This window comes from Hydra viridissima, unplaced genomic scaffold (genome assembly GCF_058129835.1).
Source record: "Hydra viridissima isolate aposymbiotic clone 2 unplaced genomic scaffold, HvirCarnegie_v1 scaffold_7, whole genome shotgun sequence".
NCBI lineage: Eukaryota > Metazoa > Cnidaria > Hydrozoa > Anthoathecata > Hydridae > Hydra > Hydra viridissima.
In genome coordinates this window covers 8,504,043-8,514,840 of record NW_028324306.1, presented here as the reverse complement: position 1 = coordinate 8,514,840, position 10,798 = coordinate 8,504,043, and the positions used below count along the sequence as shown (strand labels likewise).

General features: G+C 29.5%; 1 pseudogene across 1 annotated transcript; it reads left to right on the top strand.

The window, feature by feature from the left end:
• The first annotated feature begins 1,818 nt into the window (after nucleotides 1–1,818).
• On the top strand, nucleotides 1,819–9,917 carry LOC145184635 (carboxypeptidase D-like; annotated as a pseudogene). The gene is made up of 9 exons (XR_016454339.1): nucleotides 1,819–4,785; nucleotides 5,065–5,537; nucleotides 6,013–6,113; nucleotides 6,204–6,337; nucleotides 6,573–7,169; nucleotides 7,367–7,597; nucleotides 7,754–7,942; nucleotides 8,034–8,293; nucleotides 9,171–9,917. The product of XR_016454339.1 is annotated as a carboxypeptidase D-like (transcript).
• The last annotated feature ends 881 nt before the right edge of the window (nucleotides 9,918–10,798 follow it).

The window sequence follows — 10,798 nt, the reverse complement described above, 5'->3', positions numbered from 1 at the left end:
GGTTTTGTTTTTTTTGCTAGCAACAAATAGCGAGTAAACTACAATTTTCACTGCCAGTCATTTGAAATAAATTAAATTTAAAATTAATTTTTATATTTAGACAAAGTTATGATATTTCAGAGAAAAAATTGTAATGTCTTCCGATACCTTTTATTGTTTTAACTCTTATTAAATTGTTTCAACCTTTATTAATTGTTTCAACTTTTATTAATTGTTTCAACCCTTTTAGACCTTTCGCAGAATTGCTCTTTAATTAAAACTATTAAACTTATTTTTCAAAAATAATATGTATGAATATAAAGTTTTTTCTTCAAAAACATTTCTTAATCGTATAAAGAGTTTTGGTTAAGTTCTGAAAATTCATTTTATTACAAAAAAAAGCTGATTTGCATGATACTTATTTTAGTAAACTGAAGAATTTTAATACTAAGAACCATATGCGTATAGAAAAATATAGTTTGTACCAGATTATATTTTTTGTTTTAAGTTACCCGCAGAATTGTTATCAGTTATTATTATGATAATTTGAAAATAAAAATTACCTGCAGAATTGTTGTAATAATTTGAAAATAAAAACAGAAGTTTTGAGAACGAAAAATTGTGACTTTGAAAAGCTGAAAGCTGGGTTCCATGAATAGTTGATTTCATGTTGTACCAAAATTTTCTCTGCTAGCAGAACAGCAAAGGGGTGATAAATTGATAAACTCCTAATTATTATAAAATTGTGATGAACTTTGAATACCTGAAATATATTTCTTCATTTCCAAAGTTAATGAATTTGTACTTTACATTGACAAGCAATCAGGTTTATGAGCTGTAAGTGTTCATTACAGCGCCTTAATAGTATAATGTTTCTTTGTGTCAGTGTCATGTCGGTAATTTTCAGATTAAATTTGTAAGCATCACCATTTTATGTAACCGCTTCTTTGACAGTTACAAGCAATTGATGAAAACGTTTCCAAACATCAGTTATGAATTTAGCGATGAACTCTAAACACCTTATAAGTAAGTGAAGCTCACACAAGCTACAGTTTTCCATAAAATTTCGGTATCTGAAACTTTAGATAACTTACCTAATTCCAAGAATAATTCAGAAGTTTAAGATATGCCATCAGGGAATATTTTATAGTGGAAATTGGCAGGAGTTGTAAACCAGTAGCTAAATTTGAGTATGTCCCAGAACAATTATCCATATACCTAGGAAAAATGCTGTAGCCAGAGTAGGTAGCGGAATGTCTCCAATCACATTTCTCTTTTTTGTTAGTATTAAAGGTATTTGCTATGACCTTTTCATGGATCTACATTAATGCTGTTTTTTATAGGGCTCTTTTCTCTTTCTCTCCTCTTCAATCTAAAAGGGGAGTCGTACGACTTAAACTGACAAGCTTTACTTAATATCAAATTTATTTTATTTGAGAAAGCAAAATTTATCTCTCAATTGGTTTTGTATTTAAAAACTGATTTTAGTATTTAAACACAACTAAGTTTTCAGTTGAGAAGTTAAAATTGTCCTCATTTAACGACCGATTATCTCTCAACTAAATCAAGTAAATTGAAAGTCGTACTTAAGAATTTGTTTCCGGTACCATCTACACAAATTTAAAAAACCTGCTTTTTTTACGGCTAAAAAACTAAATTTTGTATATACAAGAAAAAAATTTAAAATAAAGTTTATTTTTTGCTGATTTTCCTTTATCGCTGAGCAGAATTCAACTAAATCATTCACCAAATATTGTGATTTTGATATTTTTTAAAATGCGTTCCTTTGCCGTGTTTGTTCACTGGATATTTGTTTACGTCATGCTCAAGTATCTCTCTCGATCAAAACTAAATTAGTGAATGCGTGTTGCTGATTTTCCAAGATGGCGTCTGTAATTATTTTATTTAATTGTTATAATTAGGCCTTTTACTACTGCAGCTAAATAGAGCTCACATTGCTGTATTAATCATGAACATTTTAAACTGTTTTATTGTTCGCTGGTTTTGTATTATAGCTTCATTGTATCTTTCTTGTAAAAACGTGTTTGTTACAGCAGACAGTGTGTTAAATAATTCAAACGAGGAAATAAATTTCTCATTCAATGATGATGTAAAACATTATCAGAAGTATTCCGAGCTGACAAAACTATTAGAGTATTATAATAAAAAATTTCCGTTAATAACTAGACTAAAATCAATTGGAAAATCGGTTGAAGGCCGAGAGATTTGGTATATGCAAATCACTGACCACCCAGATATTGTGGAACTTGGAGAACCCATGTTTAAATATGTGGGGAACATGCATGGTAATGAAGCTATTAGTCGACAAGTATTAATATATTTAATACAATATTTATGTGAAAGCTATGGAACAGATGAAAGAGTTACAAAAATAGTTAATACTACAAATATCTTTATTTTACCATCTTTAAATCCAGATGGATTTGAATATGCACAAGAAGGAGATTGTGATAATTACAACTCTGATGTTGCATTTGCTGGAGGAAGAAATAATGCTCATGATAAAGATTTAAATCGTAATTTTCCTGATCAATTTATTAATTGGAACAGTTATAATATAAAAGATCAAGCTGAACCAGAGACCAAAGCTATTATGCAATGGATTTACAAAATGCCCTTTGTTCTATCAGCAAACTTACATGATGGAAGTGTTGTTGCTAGTTTTCCTTTTGACAGTAATATTGCAATGCAAAATAAAATTTATAGTAAATCTCCAGATGATGAGTTTTTTAGACATCTTGCCTTAACATATGCCCAAAATCATCCTGTTATGAAAACAGGTAAACCTAATTGTCCTTCAGATCCTACAGAAACATTTAAAGATGGTATAACAAATGGTGCAGAATGGTATAATGTTGCTGGTGGAATGCAAGATTTTAATTATCTTATTAGTAATTGCTTTGAAATAACATTAGAACTTTCTTGCTGTAAATATCCCTTTGCTGGTCAATCAGGAAAGGAGCTTGAAAAAGAATGGCTATATAACAAAGAGTCATTACTAAAGTATATTGAACAAGTTCACAGAGGTATTAAAGGTATTATATTGGATGAGTATGGTAAGCCTGTAGTGAAGGCTCTTATATCTGTGGAAAATATTAGTCATAATGTAAAATCAATAAGTAATGGAAATTATTGGCGGTTACTAGTTCCAGGCATTTACTCAGTAACAGTAGCAGCAAAAGGATTTCATAACATTACAAAAGAAAACATACATGTATTAGATAGTCAGCCCACTGTGGTTAATTTTGTTTTAAAGAAAGTAGAAAAAATTACAACACATCGGCCAATCAGAGAAACAATAGAATCAGATCTTTCTAATCCGATTACAACAAGTTTCCTAATGGAAACAGAGCCTAACACAATGCAGCAAAATTTAAAGATGAGTACAAGCTACTTAAATGAACCTAATGTTCTAGGTATTAATTCAAAATCTTCTCTACCCCTTTTTGTTTCTGATAAAAAAAAAGAGAGCCGAATTCCTTTATCAACTGATAGTATTAAAGCTATCTTTTCCAATTCTCGTGATTTATTGCATATAAACCATCATAATTACTTAAAATTGACCCAATTTTTACTTAACTTAAAAAAAAAGTATAACTCAATTGTTGCTCTCTATAGTATTGGAAAAAGTGTCCAAGGGAGGGAACTATGGGTAATGGAGTTATCTAATAATCCTGGTTTCCATACCCCTGGAGAACCTGAATTTAAATATGTTGCAAATATGCATGGAAATACTTTTGCTACTGCAGTTTCTTTGTGAGAACTACAAAACATCACTAGAGATTCAAAGCATTGTTAATAACTCGCGTATTCATTTTATGCCTTCCATGAATCCTGATGGGTATGAAAATTCACATGAAGGAGACCGCCAAGAGTTACGTGGAAGAAATAATGCCAATGATGTGGACTTAAACAGAGATTTTCCTGACCAATTTGATAAACCCAACTCATCATACTCATTTCAGCCAGAGACACAGGCAATGATGAGGTGGATTAGTAATAGTTCATTTGTGCTGTCAGTAAATCTTCATGGTGGTGCTTTAGTAGCTAATTACCCATTTGATGACTCTCCAACAGGTGAAGACAAGTACACAGCATCTCCTGATGATCCCTTATTTAGATATTTGGCTACAACATATGCAAATGCACACCCAATGATGCACTTTGGAAATGGTTGTCCTGAAGAACCCCAAGAAACTTTTGAAAATGGTATTACAAATGGAGCTGAATGGTATAGTGTAAAAGGAGGAATGCAAGATTATAACTATTTACATTCTAATGACTTTGAGATTACAATTGAAATGGGTTGCTACAAATTTCCACCTCGTGATAGATTAAAGCCATACTGGGATGGACATAAAGTCCCACTTTTGCGAATAGCTATGGAGATGTTTAAAGGTGTTAAAGGTTTTGTGAAAACAACAGCTGGTTTCCCAATCGCTAATGCTTCAGTATCTGTTTCTGGAATAAGGCATGATGTTTATTCATTAAAAGATGGCGATTATTTTAGATTACTAATGCCAGGAAACTATATAATTACAGTCACAGCTAAAGGTTTTCATATTGTTGCAAAGCCAGTTACCATTTATAGTGGGTTAGCAGTAGAGCTAAATTTTACTTTAACTTCACTAAACAAAGTAAATAAAGTAATAAAAACAATTGAGATAAAACCACCTAAAATAAGCAATAAAACAGTGTCCACATTAATCAATAAGTTACCTGAATACATAAATTTTAACTCAATGGCAAATAATTTGGCAGGATCTTTGATATATATTAATGAAGGTAATATTAAACTTGTAAAATAGTAAAATAAGAATTGTTGTATTAAATAATAAAAGTTCTTTAAAAATTTTTAATAGTTATTAAATATTAAATTAACTTAAAATAAAAATCAAAAGCACAACATGTAACAAAGAAAATATTTCAATTCGGCTTTTCAAAGGGATTCACATAAAAGGTGAATTACCTTTTAATTCACCTTTTATGTGAATCCCTTTGAACCCATATTTGTAGTAATTTTATGTATACAAACAGAATTTTTTTAAAAACCTTGATTTTTAGTTTCAAATGCTACCCGCTCTACCATCGGAACTAAAGCATTAAATAGTTTTCAGTATCATACTTATGATAGCATGGTGAAATATTTAATGGATCATGAGAAAATGTTTCCCGAAATTTTGAAATTAAGAAAGATTGGAATGTCTCCTACTTCTTTGAGAAGTATTTGGTCAATGCAAGTTACAAGTAATCCAAAAGACACTAATCCAGAAAAAGCAAATATTGCATTGATTGCTGGTATGCATGCTTATGATGGCATAGGGCGAGAGCTTCTTTTAATGCATTTGCATACAATGGCGAAACAGTATAGGGAAAAGAATGAAAAAGTGACATATTTGTTGAATAATGTTTGTTTACATATTGTTTTCATGATAATGGTAGATGAAATGGATAAAGCTGTTTCTGGAGATTGTGATGGCTCAAAATTCCCTGATTATCCCGATGAAATATTCAATAAGTTTTCTGAAAATCTTGATGTATGTAGTCTTTTTTTATTTAATATGTTTTAAATTTTTTATTTTTTTGGTTTTAAATTGGCATATTACAGTATCTGCATGTAGATATATTTTTATGCTCTCTTTAAACTATTTCTTCAGACTTAGTAAGTTCTTTTAATATTCATATTTTATTTTGTATTACATTAAAACTTATTTAAATGTTAAAGAAAATGCCATTAATTCTATTTTTTAAATATTAAGTTTTAATCTCAGTATGTTAAGTTAAACAAAAAAAATCCATTTTATAAGGTTTAACATTGTTCCAACGTATGTAAGTTCCATCATCATAAATAAATATAAAAGTTGATCTTAAATAACTATTATTCTAAAATTTTGTTGCAAATAACTAAAATTGATTAGGAGACAAAATAGCTTTTGTTGTTATATCTGTTGTTGCATCTAGTTTTTGAGAGTTTTCAATAAAAGTATTTTATTTGTTGATTTTATTTGTTAGGATGTTACTGATGTTTGGCAAGTAAAAAGTCTTAAAGCATGGTTTAAAGAAAACAATTTTTTGTTTTCTGCAATTATTGAAGGAGGAGATATGTTTGTGAGGTTAAAACATCTATATGTTGTGCTTTATGTTGATTGCCATTTAAATTAAAATAAAATAGTGTAGTACTTTTGAATAACTTTGTATTTTAGCTACTTACCTGATTCTACTAACAAAAAATTATCAAAACAATTTGATGAACTTGTCTTCCAAGGTTTGGTTTCAAGTTTTACATCCAAGAACAAATTAAATGCAAAGTGTAACAGTACTGAACAATCTAAAAAAGGTTTTTTTGTAATATTTAAATTTTTAAAGATTTTTTTTTTTATCTAAAGGTCAGTTGCATACTTAAATGCTATTTAATAGAATAATTGTGAAGTAATTGTTTGATTTTCATTTTTCATGTGGTTAGAAAATATTTCAGATGCTCATATTTAGTTATTAATATAAACCTCCTGTAATTGATGCAATTTAAAGTTTTTTTAAATATATTTAGTAATATGATTAGTTAATTTTTTTAGAGTTGAATAAAAAAATTATGCAGAATTCTATGTCACATTTTTCCTATGTTACACTCAAAAGTCCACAAGTTAATGTTTTTGTATCATGTTGTCGTAATCCAGCACCTGAAAAAGTTGCAGGGATTTGGAAAGAGAACAGAGATGAGCTGTTTAAGTTTACTGAACTAGCTCTAACTCAGGTTTATGGGAAAATTAGTCAAGATGGCAAAGCTCTAGTTAATGCTGAAATTTTGTTCAAAGGCTTAAAGTTGTCTCCTCTAGTGTCAAAGTTAGGATTTTACCACAAATTTCTTAATCCTGGGAAGTATTCTGTATCAGCTAGATCTGATGGATTAGAACCTGTAACAAGTAATATATCTCTGGAAGCAAGAAAACCCCTTCGCAAAGATTTTGTTTTAGAAAGTAAAGTAAAAAAAAGACCTATGAAATATGAAGGTGTTTCCTATAGGCTAAATTTAATTGCTCAACAGTATCCTGATATTACAAGACTTTATGATATTGGATTATCAGTGCAAGGAAGAAAGTTATTGGTGATGGAAGTAAGTGATAATCCTGGGGTACATGAATCAGGAGAACCAGAAGTGAAATATATTGCAGGCAGGTTTTTTATTTCTACTAACAAAGTCTTGCATAAAATCTTTATTTTAGCTTTTTTATTTGTTTAATTAGTATATACACCTATTTCTATGAGCCAGTACATAAACATTTTTGTAATCAAACAGATACTTACATTTATTAATTGCATACCTATATTTGTTATCTCTGTGCAATATATTATTTTTAATTGGTTTTAGGGCTTCATGGAAATGAGTTGGTTGGTAGTGAACTTCTTATAATGCTTATAGAGCACTTAGTTAATGGATATGGTATTGATCATACTATTACATCAATGCTTAATCGTACTAGAATTCATATTCTTCCTCTTGCAAACCCTGATGGTGCTGAAATTGCCTTGGAAAATAGCTGCACATCTGAAAAAGGCAAAAATAATGCCAATAATGTAGACCTAGCTCTTGATTTTCCAGGTAATTCCAGGTACCTCTTAGTTTTCCGGGTAACTCCAGATAACTTTTGATTTTCTAAGTAATTCCATTTTCCTTTTGATTTTCCAGGTAATTCATTTTGCTTAAAGCCATAGACTAAAAGAGTTTAATTTTGTTGTTTTAACTTTTCTATATTAGTTGCTGACAAAACAAGTGTTCAGCCAGAAACAAAAGCAATTGTTGATTGGATAAATAGAATTCCTTTTGTTTTATCTTCCTCTCTGCATGGGGGATCATTAGTTGTAAGCTACCCTTATTCAAAACAAAGTTCAGATGCAAGTTCCAATCCTACACAAGATGATGATGTGTTTAAATTTCTTGCCAAAGGTTTGTGCTTCAGTTGAAAATCAAGTTTCAAGTGTCACTTCATTAGAAACATTTAAAGCAAAAGTTTTCAGAACTTTATTCTCATTTTTAGGGTATTCTCAAGAACATCCTACAATGATTCATGGACAACCATTTTGCCCTGGGCCTGATGTCAATGAGCAGTTTGATGAAGGTGTAATAAATATGGCAGATTGGAATGGTCATAGTCACTCAATGCTAGATTATAGTTACAGAAATGGGAAAGGTCTTGAACTTGCAATTTATGCTGGGTGTTGTAAAGCACCATCACAAGCTGAGTTAGAGGGACTGTGGAAAAGTCATAAGAAGTCATTGCTTAAGCTTATTGCTATGGTATGTATGCTACAAATATTAATTTTATATAGTTTTTTTGTTAGAAAGTTTTCAATTTAGAATTCACAGAATAAAGTATCAGGTTGATCAGTGATGTGTTTTTTAATGAATTTTGTTCACTTGATTATATTGTGTTTTTGTGTTGTAAAGAGGCAAGGTTAATGATTTTAATACAAACAAAAAGCTAATATTTTCCATAGTTAGAAATCTTTTTTGGTATTAGATCTGATAAATGTAAAAAATGAATTATGATGTAATAAATTGATTAGTCTGAATGAAAATGGCAGCAGAATCTAAGAACTACTTTATTAAATTGCATGTTGCATCTTTAAAATATCAAAATGCTTGCATGTTAAGGAATGAATTATTATCATCTAAAAATATTTGTGAAAAACAACGTAATAAGTAGTAAGTGAAACTAATTGCCTTCTTTAAAATAATTTTTCATGTAGTTTGAACAAACTATAACCATGTTACATTTGTATCAGTTCCCATGAGGAAATGGAATAAATTGCTGCATGGAATGCTGTTTTCATTTTCTCCACTATATTATTATAATTGTCTTGCTACTGCCGTTTGTTAATCTCTCAGTATTAAAAGATTTTTCATTTTTTTCATTTGCTAAGTTTTATTTGTAGATCAAATTTAATGATCAATTTAAGCAATCAATTTTTTTCTATTATCAATTCTTTATATATATATATATATATATTTTTTTTTTTGTACAAAGATTAGAGCTGATCTACAAATAATTGTTAAGTTCATTCACCATACCTCCAGTCTTTGATTTGTTTCATTTAAAATTGCTTCATCTGTGTTACGGTAAAATTTTTTTATAAAATCAAAAAATTTAATACTTAAATGCATTTTTATTTAGACACACACTGGCATAAAAGGTTTTGTTTATGATAGTGTATCAAATAAAGGAATTCCAGGAGTAAACATTAAAATTGAAGATAGAGAATACAACACTTCCACTTCAGAGTTTGGTGACTTTTGGCGACTTCTTGTTCCCGGTTCATATAAGATTATTGCAACTGCTAAGGACTATGAAACAAAAGCTATAAATGTGGAAATAAGCAACCCCAAACACGCTACATTAGTAAACTTGGCACTCGAAAAGACTGGGTCTCATTCCAAAAAAATGCGTCTCACGTCGGTGGTGTTTGTTGCGCTCACAAGCTCTTGTTTTTTCGTTTTCTTGTTACTTGTATTTATTGCGGTTAGAATTTACCATACTAAAATTAAAAATCAAAAAGGAGGATTCAGACCGCTACGAGATCATTTAGATCAAAACTATCTTCAGGACGTTCGTCAGACAAAAAATAACATTCTTTTAGAGGATTCTGAAATATCTGAGTTTGATGATGAAGAAGAAATTATATTTAGCGATGACGATGAGTTTAAAGCTGGTCGTGTAAAATCTTAGCTGCGTAATGGATTACCTTAAAAAAGGTTTTCATATTTTTTTTACTGATTTGGGTAAATATTAAACTACTGTTTTTATTCCTGTTGAATTTATTCTTATAAAGTTTTATTCATGTAAAAGGTTTTTAGTCGAAACTTTATAATAATGATATTTCTGGATATTTTTTGAAAAATTTTTCATCTATTTTTCTATTTTTTAATATTCATAACTCAGTAACAAAACTTTAAAACTTTCTATCAACTTAGCTATTTATTTTTATTTATTTTATGCATCGCGTTATAAGAATTGAGGAATATTAGATTAACGTGTTGAAGTAAATTATTTGAGCGCGTGTTATGATCTAATTTTTGTATATATATATATGTATATTATAAAATAAACTGATGGTTATTTTTGTGGAGTAAGTGAAATACGTTGTAAAAATATATTTATGTCGAGCGTTCTCTGAATACGAATGAAAAGATGTTTTATTTTTTATAAAATTTTATCAATCAATATTGCAGTCCTGCGTTATTATCCCATTTGCACCAAACTAAGAAGTTTTGATATCGCGTCTGTTTTATTTTTAAATGAAAAACCATTCTAAAAAACAGCTTAAGGTAATAATCTTCATGGGATCTTTCATTTTTATCATCTATCAACTTTTTAAGTTGTTCAACCTTTCGTCACCCTTATTTTGAAGCTTGTTTGTTTCTTAAAAGTATACAAAATTAGGTTATGTAAGCTAAAAGGCATTTAAGTAAATTAAAATAAAAAAAAAGCATTTTAAGATAACTTCTAAAAACAATCATACGATCTTTAAATTCTGCCAAAATCTATTTATACTTATTAATATAAAAGTGTATGTTAAGATTCTTCTTTATCACCTTGGATTTTGAAAAATATACCTCGGAATTAACTCCCTGAGGATACAGCCCCCAGGAAAAAGCCTCTCCTCTCCCCTGTTTTACCTGATAAAATTCACATTTTGTGTCTTTTGAGACATGCATTTGGAAACTTGCAATTATTGCTCATAAGTTGGAACTGTTAAATAACACTTTCTGTGACTTAAATTGGAGTGTTAACTTGTAATTAAG